Raw genomic sequence first — 13,077 nt, 5'->3', positions numbered from 1 at the left:
CACTGGCCTAGGAGGCACTCAGGCTGCTGTGCCTTCACAAGATCAACCAGCACGTGGGGCTGCACACTAACGTATGAGGCATGGAGGCTGCTGTGATGTCACAAGCACGGCCAGCAGCCATGAGCCTGCCACTGGCCTAGGAGGCACTCAGGCTGCTCTGACCTCACAAGCGCAGCCAGGAGCCTGCCACTGGCCTCGGAGGAACTGAGGCTGCTGTGACCTCTCAAGCAGAGCCAGCCGCCAGGTGCCTGCCCCTGGCCTAGGAGGCACTGATGCTGCTGTGAACTCACAAGCACAGCCAGCAGCCATGAGCCTGCCACTGGCCTAGGTGGCACGGAGCATTCTGTGACGTCACAAGCACAGCCTGCAGCCATGAGCCTGCCACTGGCCTAGGAGGCACTGAGGCTGCTGTGACCTCACAAGCACAGCCAGCAGCCAGGAGCCTGCCTCTGGCCTAGGAGGCACTGAGGCTGCTGTGACCACACAAGCACAGCCAGCAGCCAGGAGCCTGTCGCTGGCCTAGGAGATATTGAGGCTGCTGTGACCTCAAAAGCACAGCCAGTAGCCAGGAACCTGCCACTGGCCTAGGAGGCACTCAGGCTGTTGTGGCCTCACAAGCAGAGCCAGCAGCCAGGAGCCTGCCACTGGCCGAGGAGGCACTGAGGCTGCTGTGACCTCACAAGTAGACCCAGCAGCCATGTGCCTGCCCCTCGCCTAGGAGGCACTCAGGCTGCTGTGACCTACCAAGCACAGCCAGCAGGGGGCGCTGCTCATTACCCAGGGGGCACTGATGCTGCTGTGACCTCACAAGCACAGCCAGCTGCCATGAGCCTGCCACTGGCCTAGGAGGAACTCAGGCTGCTGTGACCTCACAAGCACAGCTGTTAGCCAGGAGCCTGCCACTGGCCTAGGAGGCACTCAGCCTGCTGTCACCTCACAAGCACAGCCAACAGCCAGGAGCCTGCCACTGTCCTATGAGTCACTGAGGCTGCTGTGACCTCACAAGCACAGCCAGCAGCCAAGAGCCTGTCACTGGCCTCGGAGACACTGAGGCTGCTGTGACCTCAGAAGCACAACCATGAGCCTGTTGCCTGCCACTGGCCTAGGAGGCACTGAGGCTGCTGTGACCACACAAGCACAGCCAGCAACCAGGAGCCTGCCACTGGCCTGGGAGGCACGGAGGCTGCTGTGAGCTCACAAGCACAGCCAGCAGCCATGAGCCTGCCACTGGCCTCGGAGGCACTGAGGCTGCTGTGACCTCACAAGCACAGCCAGCAGCCAGGAGCCTGCCACTGGCCTAGGTGGCACGGAGGATTCTGTGATGTCAAAAGCACAGCCAGCAGCCAGGAGCCTGCGACTGGCCTATGAGTCACTGAGGCTGCTGTGGCCTCCCAAGCACAGCCAGCAGCCATGAGCCTGCGACTGGCCTAGAAGGCACTGAGGCTGCTGTGACCTCACAAGCACAGCCAGCAGCCATGAGCCTGCCACTGGCCTAGGTGGCACGGAGCATTCTGTGACGTCACAAGCACAGCCAGCAGCCATGAGCCTGCCACTGGCCTAGGACGCACTGAGGCTGCTGTGACCTCACAAGCACAGCCAGCAGCCAGGAGCCTGCCTCTGGCCTAGGAGGCACTGAGGCTGCTGTGACCACACAAGCACAGCCAGCAGCCAGGAGCCTGTCGCTGGCCTAGGAGATATTGAGGCTGCTGTGACCTCCCAAGCACAGCCAGTAGCCAGGAGCCTGCCACTGGCCTAGGAGGCACTCAGGCTGTTGTGGCCTCACAAGCAGAGCCAGCAGCCAGGAGCCTGCCACTGGCCTAGGAGGCACTGATGCTCCTGTGACCTCACAAGCACAGCCAGCAGCCAGGAGCCTGCCGCTGGCCTAGGAGACACTGAGGCTGCTGTGACCTCCCAAGCACAGCCAGCAGGCAGGAGCCTGCCACTGGCCTAGGAGGCACTCAGGCTTCTGTGACGTCACAAGTACAGCCCGCTGCCAGGAGCCTGCCACTGGCCTAAGAGGCACTCAGGGTGCTGTGGCCTCACAAACACAGCCAGCAGCCAGCAGCCTACCACTGGCCTAGGAGGCACTCAGCCTGCTGTGACCTCACAAGCACAGACAGCAGGGCGTGCTGCTCATTACCTAGGAGACACTGATGCTGCTGTGACCTCCCAAGCACAGCCAGCAGCCAGGAACCTGCCACTGGCCTAGGAGACACTGAGGCTGCTGTGACCTCACAAGCACAGCCAGCAGCCAGGAGCCTTCCACTGGCCTAGGAGGCACTGAGGCTGCTGTGACCTCACAAGTAGACCCAGCAGCCAGGAGCCTGCCACTGGCCTAGGAGGCACTCAGGCTGCTCTGAGCTCACAAGCACAGCTGTCAGCCAGGAGCCTGCCACTGGCCTAGGAGGCACTCAGCCTGTTGTGACCTCACAAGCACAGCCAACAGCCAGGAGCCTGCCACTGGCCTAGGAGGCACGGAGGCTGCTGTGACCTCACAAGCACAGCCAGCAGGGGGCGCTGCACACTAACGTATGAGGCACTCAGGCTACTGTGACCACACAAGCACAGCCAGCATCCATGAGCCTGCCACTGGCCTAGGAGGCACTCAGGCTGCTGTGACCACAGAAGCACAGCCAGCAGCCAGGAGCCTGCGACTGGCCTAGGAGGCACTGAGGCTGCTTTGACCTCCCAAGCACAACCAGCAGCCATGAACCTGGCACTGGCCTAGGAGGCACTCAGCCTCCTGTGACCTCCCAAGCACAGCCAACAGCCAGGAGCATGTTGCTGGCCTAGGAGGCACTCAGGCTGCTGTGACCTCTCAAGCTCAGCCAGCAGCCATGAGCCTCCCACTGGCCAAGGAGGCACTCAGGCTGCTGTGACCTCACAAGCACAGCCAGCTGCCATGAGCCTGCCACTGGCCTAGGAGGCACTGAGGCTGCTGTGACCTCACAAGCAGAGCCAGCAGCCAGGAGCCTGCCACTGGCCTCGGAGGCACTGAGGCTGCTGTGACCTCACAAGCACAGCCAGCAGCCATGAGCCTGCCACTGGCCTAGGTGGCACGGAGCATTCTGTGACGTCACAAGCACAGCCAGCAGCCATGAGCCTGCCACTGGCCTAGGACGCACTGAGGCTGCTGTGACCTCACAAGCACAGCCAGCAGCCAGGAGCCTGCCTCTGGCCTAGGAGGCACTGAGGCTGCTGTGACCACACAAGCACAGCCAGCAGCCAGGAGCCTGTCGCTGGCCTAGGAGATATTGAGGCTGCTGTGACCTCCCAAGCACAGCCAGTAGCCAGGAGCCTGCCACTGGCCTAGGAGGCACTCAGGCTGTTGTGGCCTCACAAGCACAGCCAGCAGCCAGGAGCCTGCCACTGGCCTAGGAGGCACTGATGCTCCTGTGACCTCACAAGCACAGCCAGCAGCCATGAGCCTGCCGCTGGCCTAGGAGACACTGAGGCTGCTGTGACCTCCCAAGCACAGCCAGCAGGCAGGAGCCTGCCACTGGCCTAGGAGGCACTCAGGCTTCTGTGACGTCACAAGTACAGCCCGCTGCCAGGAGCCTGCCACTGGCCTAAGAGGCACTCAGGGTGCTGTGGCCTCACAAACACAGCCAGCAGCCAGCAGCCTACCACTGGCCTAGGAGGCACTCAGCCTGCTGTGACCTCACAAGCACAGACAGCAGGGCGTGCTGCTCATTACCTAGGAGACACTGATGCTGCTGTGACCTCCCAAGCACAGCCAGCAGCCAGGAACCTGCCACTGGCCTAGGAGACACTGATGCTGCTGTCACCTCACAAGCACAGCCAGCAGCCAGGAGCCTTCCACTGGCCTAGGAGGCACTGAGGCTGCTGTGACCTCACAAGTAGACCCAGCAGCCAGGAGCCTGCCACTGGCCTAGGAGGCACTCAGGCTGCTCTGAGCTCACAAGCACAGCTGTCAGCCAGGAGCCTGCCACTGGCCTAGGAGGCACTCAGCCTGTTGTGACCTCACAAGCACAGCCAACAGCCAGGAGCCTGCCACTGGCCTAGGAGGCACGGAGGCTGCTGTGACCTCACAAGCACAGCCAGCAGGGGGCGCTGCACACTAACGTATGAGGCACTCAGGCTACTGTGACCACACAAGCACAGCCAGCATCCATGAGCCTGCCACTGGCCTAGGAGGCACTCAGGCTGCTGTGACCACAGAAGCACAGCCAGCAGCCATGAGCCTGCCACTGGCCTAGGAGGCACTGAGGCTGCTGTGACCACAGAAGCACAGCCAGCAGCCAGGAGCCTGCGACTGGCCTAGGAGGCACTGAGGCTGCTTTGACCTCCCAAACACAACCAGCAGCCATGAACCTGGCACTGGCCTCGGGAGCACTCAGCCTCCTGTGACCTCCCAAGCACAGCCAGCAGCCAGGAGCATGTTGCTGGCCTAGGAGGCACTCAGGCTGCTGTGACCTCACAAGCACAGCCAGCAGCCAGGAGCCTGCCACTGGCCTAGGTGGCACGGAGGATTCTGTGACGTCACAAGCACAGCCAGCTGCCAGGAGCCTGCCACTGTCCTATGAGTCACTGAGGCTGCTGTGGCCTCACAAGCACAGCCAGCAGCCATGAGCCTGCCACTGGCCTCGGAGGCACTGATGCTGCTGTGACCTCACAAGCTCAGCCAGCAGCCAGGAGCCTGCCACTGTCCTAGGAGGCAATCAAGCTGCTGTGACCTCACAAACACAGGCAGCAGCCATGAACCTGTCGCTGGCCGAGGAGGCAATCAGGCTGCTGTGACTTCCCAAGCACAGCCAGCAGGCAGGAGCCTGTCGGTGGCCTAGGAGACACTGAGGCTGCTGTGACCTCCCAGGCACAGCCAGCAGCCATGAGCCTGCCACTGGCCTAGGAGGCACTGAGGCTGCTGTGACCTCACAAGCACAGCCAGAAGCCAGGACCCTGCCCCTGGCCTAGGAGGCACAGAGGATTCTGTGACGTCACAAGCACAGACAGCAGGGGGCGCTGCTCATTACCCCGGGGGCACTGAGGCTGCTGTGACCTCACAAGCACAGCCAGCAGCCAGGAGCCTGCCACTGGCCTAGGAGGCACTGAGGCTGCTGTGACCACACAAGCACAGCCAGGAGCCAGGAGCCTGTCGCTGGCCTAGGAGACACTGAGGCTGCTGTGACCTCCCAAGCACAGCCAGCAGGCAGGAGCCTGCCACTGGCCTAGGAGGCACTGAGGCTGCTGTGACCTCCCAAGCACAGCCAGCAGGCAGGAGCCTGCCACTGGCCTAGGAGGCACTCAGGCTGCTGTGCCTTCACAAGATCAACCAGCACGTGGGGCTGCACACTAACGTATGAGGCATGGAGGCTGCTGTGATGTCACAAGCACGGCCAGCAGCCATGAGCCTGCCACTGGCCTAGGAGGCACTCAGGCTGCTCTGACCTCACAAGCGCAGCCAGGAGCCTGCCACTGGCCTCGGAGGAACTGAGGCTGCTGTGACCTCTCAAGCAGAGCCAGCCGCCAGGTGCCTGCCCCTGGCCTAGGAGGCACTGATGCTGCTGTGACCTCACAAGCACAGCCAGCAGCCATGAGCCTGCCACTGGCCTAGGTGGCACGGAGCATTCTGTGACGTCACAAGCACAGCCTGCAGCCATGAGCCTGCCACTGGCCTAGGAGGCACTGAGGCTGCTGTGACCTCACAAGCACAGCCAGCAGCCAGGAGCCTGCCTCTGGCCTAGGAGGCACTGAGGCTGCTGTGACCACACAAGCACAGCCAGCAGCCAGGAGCCTGTCGCTGGCCTAGGAGATATTGAGGCTGCTGTGACCTCAAAAGCACAGCCAGTAGCCAGGAACCTGCCACTGGCCTAGGAGGCACTCAGGCTGTTGTGGCCTCACAAGCAGAGCCAGCAGCCAGGAGCCTGCCACTGGCCGAGGAGGCACTGAGGCTGCTGTGACCTCACAAGTAGACCCAGCAGCCATGTGCCTGCCCCTCGCCTAGGAGGCACTCAGGCTGCTGTGACCTACCAAGCACAGCCAGCAGGGGGCGCTGCTCATTACCCAGGGGGCACTGATGCTGCTGTGACCTCACAAGCACAGCCAGCTGCCATGAGCCTGCCACTGGCCTAGGAGGAACTCAGGCTGCTGTGACCTCACAAGCACAGCTGTTAGCCAGGAGCCTGCCACTGGCCTAGGAGGCACTCAGCCTGCTGTCACCTCACAAGCACAGCCAACAGCCAGGAGCCTGCCACTGTCCTATGAGTCACTGAGGCTGCTGTGACCTCACAAGCACAGCCAGCAGCCAAGAGCCTGTCACTGGCCTCGGAGACACTGAGGCTGCTGTGACCTCAGAAGCACAACCATGAGCCTGTTGCCTGCCACTGGCCTAGGAGGCACTGAGGCTGCTGTGACCACACAAGCACAGCCAGCAACCAGGAGCCTGCCACTGGCCTGGGAGGCACGGAGGCTGCTGTGAGCTCACAAGCACAGCCAGCAGCCATGAGCCTGCCACTGGCCTCGGAGGCACTGAGGCTGCTGTGACCTCACAAGCACAGCCAGCAGCCAGGAGCCTGCCACTGGCCTAGGTGGCACGGAGGATTCTGTGACGTCAAAAGCACAGCCAGCAGCCAGGAGCCTGCGACTGGCCTATGAGTCACTGAGGCTGCTGTGGCCTCCCAAGCACAGCCAGCAGCCATGAGCCTGCGACTGGCCTAGAAGGCACTGAGGCTGCTGTGACCTCACAAGCACAGCCAGCAGCCAGGAGCCTGCCACTGGCCTAGGTGGCACGGAGCATTCTGTGACGTCACAAGCACAGCCAGCAGCCATGAGCCTGCCACTGGCCTAGGACGCACTGAGGCTGCTGTGACCTCACAAGCACAGCCAGCAGCCAGGAGCCTGCCTCTGGCCTAGGAGGCACTGAGGCTGCTGTGACCACACAAGCACAGCCAGCAGCCAGGAGCCTGTCGCTGGCCTAGGAGATATTGAGGCTGCTGTGACCTCCCAAGCACAGCCAGTAGCCAGGAGCCTGCCACTGGCCTAGGAGGCACTCAGGCTGTTGTGGCCTCACAAGCAGAGCCAGCAGCCAGGAGCCTGCCACTGGCCTAGGAGGCACTGATGCTCCTGTGACCTCACAAGCACAGCCAGCAGCCAGGAGCCTGCCGCTGGCCTAGGAGACACTGAGGCTGCTGTGACCTCCCAAGCACAGCCAGCAGGCAGGAGCCTGCCACTGGCCTAGGAGGCACTCAGGCTTCTGTGACGTCACAAGTACAGCCCGCTGCCAGGAGCCTGCCACTGGCCTAAGAGGCACTCAGGGTGCTGTGGCCTCACAAACACAGCCAGCAGCCAGCAGCCTACCACTGGCCTAGGAGGCACTCAGCCTGCTGTGACCTCACAAGCACAGACAGCAGGGCGTGCTGCTCATTACCTAGGAGACACTGATGCTGCTGTGACCTCCCAAGCACAGCCAGCAGCCAGGAACCTGCCACTGGCCTAGGAGACACTGAGGCTGCTGTGACCTCACAAGCACAGCCAGCAGCCAGGAGCCTTCCACTGGCCTAGGAGGCACTGAGGCTGCTGTGACCTCACAAGTAGACCCAGCAGCCAGGAGCCTGCCACTGGCCTAGGAGGCACTCAGGCTGCTCTGAGCTCACAAGCACAGCTGTCAGCCAGGAGCCTGCCACTGGCCTAGGAGGCACTCAGCCTGTTGTGACCTCACAAGCACAGCCAACAGCCAGGAGCCTGCCACTGGCCTAGGAGGCACGGAGGCTGCTGTGACCTCACAAGCACAGCCAGCAGGGGGCGCTGCACACTAACGTATGAGGCACTCAGGCTACTGTGACCACACAAGCACAGCCAGCATCCATGAGCCTGCCACTGGCCTAGGAGGCACTCAGGCTGCTGTGACCACAGAAGCACAGCCAGCAGCCAGGAGCCTGCGACTGGCCTAGGAGGCACTGAGGCTGCTTTGACCTCCCAAGCACAACCAGCAGCCATGAACCTGGCACTGGCCTAGGAGGCACTCAGCCTCCTGTGACCTCCCAAGCACAGCCAACAGCCAGGAGCATGTTGCTGGCCTAGGAGGCACTCAGGCTGCTGTGACCTCTCAAGCTCAGCCAGCAGCCATGAGCCTCCCACTGGCCAAGGAGGCACTCAGGCTGCTGTGACCTCACAAGCACAGCCAGCTGCCATGAGCCTGCCACTGGCCTAGGAGGCACTGAGGCTGCTGTGACCTCACAAGCAGAGCCAGCAGCCAGGAGCCTGCCACTGGCCTAGGAGGCACTGAGGCTGCTGTGACCTCACAAGCACAGCCAGCAGCCATGAGCCTGCCACTGGCCTAGGAGGCACTGAGGCTGCTGTGACCTCACAAGCACAGCCAGCAGCCAGGAGCCTCCCACTGGCCTAGGAGGCACTCAGGCTGCATTGGCCTCCAAGCACAGCCAGCAGCCATGAGCCTCCCACTGGCCTAGGAGGCACTGAGGCTGCTGTGACCACACAAGCACAGCCAGCAGCCAGGAGCCTGCCACTGGCCTCGGAGGCACTGAGGCTGCTGTGACCTCACAAGCACAGCCAGCAGGCATGAGCCTGCCACTGGCCTAGGAGGCACGGAGGCTGCTGTGACCTCCCAAGCACAGCCAGCAGTCATGAGCCTGCCACTGGCCTAGCAGGCACTGAGGCTGCTGTGACCTCACAAGCACAGCCAACAGGAGGCGCTGCACACTAACGTAAGAGGCACTGAGCCTGCTGTGACCTCACAAGCACAGCCAGCTGCCAGGAGCCTGCTAGTGGCTGAGAGGCACTCAGGCTGCGGTGACCTCACAAGCACAGCCAGCAGGTGGCGATGCACACTAACGTTTGAGGCAGTGATGCTGCTGTGACCTCACAAGCACAGCCAGCAGGCAGGAGCCTGCCACTGGCCTCGGAGGCACTGAGGCTGCTGTGACCTCACAAACACAACCGGCAGCCATGAGCCTGTCGCTGGCCTAGGGGACACTGAGCCTGCTGTGACCTCCCAAGCACAGCCAGCAGTCAGGAGCCTGTCGCTGGCCTAGGAGGCACTCAGGCTTCAGTGACCTCCCAAGCACAGCCAGCAGCCAGGAGCCTGCCACTGGCCTAGGAGGCACTGAGGCTGCTGTGACATCACAAGCACAGCCAACAGAGGGGGCTGCACACTGTAATATGAGGCACTGAGCCTGCTATGACCTCCCAAGCACAGCCAGCAGCCATGAGCCTGCCACTGGCCTAGGAGGCACTGAGGCTGCTGGGACGACTCAGGCTCAGCCAGCAGCCAGGAGCCTGCCACTGGCCTAGGAGGCACGGAGGATTCTGTGACGTCACAAGCACAGCCCGCTGCCAGGAGCCTGCCACTGGCGTAGGAGGCACTCAGCCTGCTGTGACCTCACAAGCACAGCCAGCTGCTAGGAGCCTGCCACTGGCCTAGGAGGCACTCAGGCTGCTGTGACCTCACAAGCACAGGCAACAGCCATGAGCCTGCCACTGGCCTAGGAAGCACTGAGGCTGCTGTGACCTCCCAAGCTTAGCCAGCAGCCATGAGCCTGCCACTGGCCTAGGAGGCAGTCATGCTGCTATGAACTCAAAAGCACAGCCAGCAGCCAGGAGCCTGCCTTTGGCCTAGGAGGCACTCAGGCTACTGTGACCTCCCAAGCACAGCCAACAGCCATGAGCCTGGTACTGGACTAGGAGGCACTCAGGCTGCTGTGACCTCACAAGGACAACCAGCATGTGGGGCTGCATGCTCATGTTTGAGGCACTGATGCTGCTGTGACCTCACAAGCACAGCCAGCAGCCATGAGCCTGCCACTGGCCTAAGAGGCACTCAGGCTGCTGTGAGCTCACAAGCACAGCCAGCAGCCAGGATCCTGCCACTGGCCTAGGTGGCACGGAGGATTCTGTGACGTCACAAGCACAGCCAGCAGCCAGGAGCTTGCCACTTGCCTCGGAGGTACTGAGGCTGCTGTGACCTCACAAGCAAAGCCAGCAGGTGGGGCTGCACACTAACGTATCAGGCACTGAGGCTGCTGTAACCTCACAAGCACAGCCAGCAGCCAGGAGCCTGCCACTGGCCTAGGAGGCACTCAGGCTGCTGTGACCTCACAAGCATAGCCAGCAGGCATGAGCCTGCCAGTGGCCTAGGAGGCACTGAGGCTGCTGTGACCTCACAAGCACAGCCAGCAACCATGAGCCTGTCGCTGCTCTCGGAGGCACTGAGGCTGCTGTGACCTCACAAGCACAACCAGCGTGTCAGGCTGCATACTAAAGTATGAGGGACTGAGGTTGCTGTGACCTCACAAGCACAGCCAGCAGCCAGGAGCCTGCCTCTGGCCTAGGAGGCACTGAGGCTGCTGTGACCTCACAAGCACAGCCAGCAGCCAGGAGCCTGCCACTGGCCTAGGAGGCACTGAGGCTGCTGTGACCTCCCAAGCACAGCCAATAGCCATGAGCCTGCCACTGGCCTAGGAGGCACGGAGGCTGCTGTGACCTCACAAGCACAGACAGCAGCCAGGAGCCTGCCACTGGCCTCGGAGGCACTGAGGCTGCTGTGACCTCACAAGCACAGCCAGCAGCCAGGAGCCTGCCACTGGTTAGGATGCCTTCAACCTGCTGTGACCTCACAAGCACAGCCAGCAGCCAGGAGCCTGCCACTGGCCTAGGAGGCACGGAGGATTCTCTGACGTCACAAGCACAGCCAGCTGCCAGGAGCCTGCCACTGGCCTAGGACGCACTGAGGCTGCTGTGACCTCCCAAGCACAGCCAGCAGCCAGGAGCCTGTCACTGGCCTAGGAGACAGTTAGGCTGCTGTGACCTCCCAAGCACAGCCAGCAGCCAGGAGCCTGCCTCTGGCCTAGGAGACAGTTAGGCTGCTGTGACCTCACAAGCACAGCCAGCAGCCAGGAGCCTGCCTCTGGCCTAGGAGGCACTGAGGATGCTGTGACCTCACAAGCACAGCCAGCAGGCATGAGCCTGCCACTGGCCTCGGAGGCAGTGAGCCTGCTGTGACCTCACAAGCACAGCCAGCAGCCAGGAGCCTGCCGCTGGCCTAGGAGGCACTGAGGCTGCTGTGACCTCCCAAGCACAGCCAGCAGCCATGAGCCTGCCACTGGCCTAGGAGGCACTGAGGCTGCTGTGACCTCACAAGTAGACCCAGCAGCCAGGAGCCTGCCACTGGCCTAGGAGGCACGGAGGCTGCTGTGAGCTCACAAGCAGAGCTGTCAGCCAGGAGCCTGCCACTGGCCTAGGAGGCACTCAGCCTGTTGTGACCTCCCAAGCACAGACAACAGCCAGGAGCCTGGCACTGGCCTAGGAGGCACTCAGGCTGCTGTGACCTCACAAGCACAGGCAGCAGGGGGCGCTGCACACTAACGTATGAGGCACTGAGGCCACTGTGACCACACAAGCACAGCGAGCATCCATGAGCCTGCCACTGGCCTAGGAGGTACTGAGGCTGCTGTGACCTCCCAAACACAGCCAACAACAGTGAGGCTGGCACTGGCCTATGAGGCAATCAGGCTGCTGTGACCTCCCAAGCACAGCCAGCAGCCAGGAGCCTGCCACTGTCCTAGGAGGCACTGATGTTGCTGTGACCTCTCAAGCTCAGCCAGCAGCCAGGAGCCTGCCACTGGCCTAGGAGGCACGCAGGATTCTCTGACGTTACAAGCACAGCCAGCAGGGGGCGCTGCACACAAACGTATGAGGCAGTGAGGCTGCTGTGACCACACAAGCACAGCCAGGAGGCAGGAGCCTGCCACTGGCCTAGGAGGCACTGAGGCTGCTCTGACCTCACAAGCACAGGCAGCAGCCAGGAGCCTGCCACTTGCCGAGGAGGCACTGAGGCTGCTGTGACCTCACAAGCACAGCCAGCAGGGGGTCTGCACAGTAAGGTATGAAGCACGGAGGCTGCTGTGATGCCACAAGCACGGCCAGCAGCCATGAACCGGCCACTGGCCTAGCAGGCACTCAGGCTGCTGTGACATCCCAAGCACAGCCAGCAGCCAGTAACCTGCCACTGGCCGAGGAGGCACTGAGGCTGCTGTGACCTCCCAAGCACAGCCAGCAGCCAGGAACCTGCCACTGGCCTAGGAGACACTGATGCTGCTGTCACCTCTCAAGCACAGCCAGCAGCCAGGAGCCTCCCACTGGCCTAGGAGGCACTGAGGCTGCTGTGACCTCACAAGCACAACCGGCAGCCATGAGCCTGTCGCTGGCCTAGGGGACACTGAGCCTGCTGTGACCTCCCAAGCACAGCCAGCAGTCAGGAGCCTGTCGCTGGCCTAGGAGGCACTCAGGCTTCAGTGACCTCCCAAGCACAGCCAGCAGCCAGGAGCCTGCCACTGGCCTAGGAGGCACTGAGGCTGCTGTGACATCACAAGCACAGCCAACAGAGGGGGCTGCACACTGTAATATGAGGCACTGAGCCTGCTATGACCTCCCAAGCACATCCAGCAGCCATGAGCCTGCCACTGGCCTAGGAGGCACTGAGGCTGCTGGGACGACTCAGGCTCAGCCAGCAGCCAGGAGCCTGCCACTGGCCTAGGAGGCACGGAGGATTCTGTGACGTCACAAGCACAGCCCGCTGCCAGGAGCCTGCCACTGGCGTAGGAGGCACTCAGCCTGCTGTGACCTCACAAGCACAGCCAGCTGCTAGGAGCCTGCCACTGGCCTAGGAGGCACTCAGGCTGCTGTGACCTCACAAGCACAGGCAACAGCCATGAGCCTGCCACTGGCCTAGGAAGCACTGAGGCTGCTGTGACCTCCCAAGCTTAGCCAGCAGCCATGAGCCTGCCACTGGCCTAGGAGGCAGTCATGCTGCTATGAACTCAAAAGCACAGCCAGCAGCCAGGAGCCTGCCTTTGGCCTAGGAGGCACTCAGGCTACTGTGACCTCCCAAGCACAGCCAACAGCCATGAGCCTGGTACTGGACTAGGAGGCACTCAGGCTGCTGTGACCTCACAAGCACAGCCAGCATGTGGGGCTGCATGCTCATGTTTGAGGCACTGATGCTGCTGTGACCTCACAAGCACAGCCAGCAGCCATGAGCCTGCCACTGGCCTAAGAGGCACTCAGGCTGCTGTGAGCTCACAAGCACAGCCAGCAGCCAGG

This window comes from Dromaius novaehollandiae, chromosome 6 (assembly GCF_036370855.1).
Source record: "Dromaius novaehollandiae isolate bDroNov1 chromosome 6, bDroNov1.hap1, whole genome shotgun sequence".
NCBI lineage: Eukaryota > Metazoa > Chordata > Aves > Casuariiformes > Dromaiidae > Dromaius > Dromaius novaehollandiae.
The sequence above is the reverse complement of the archived record's forward strand: the minus strand, read 5'-3'. Positions refer to the sequence as shown.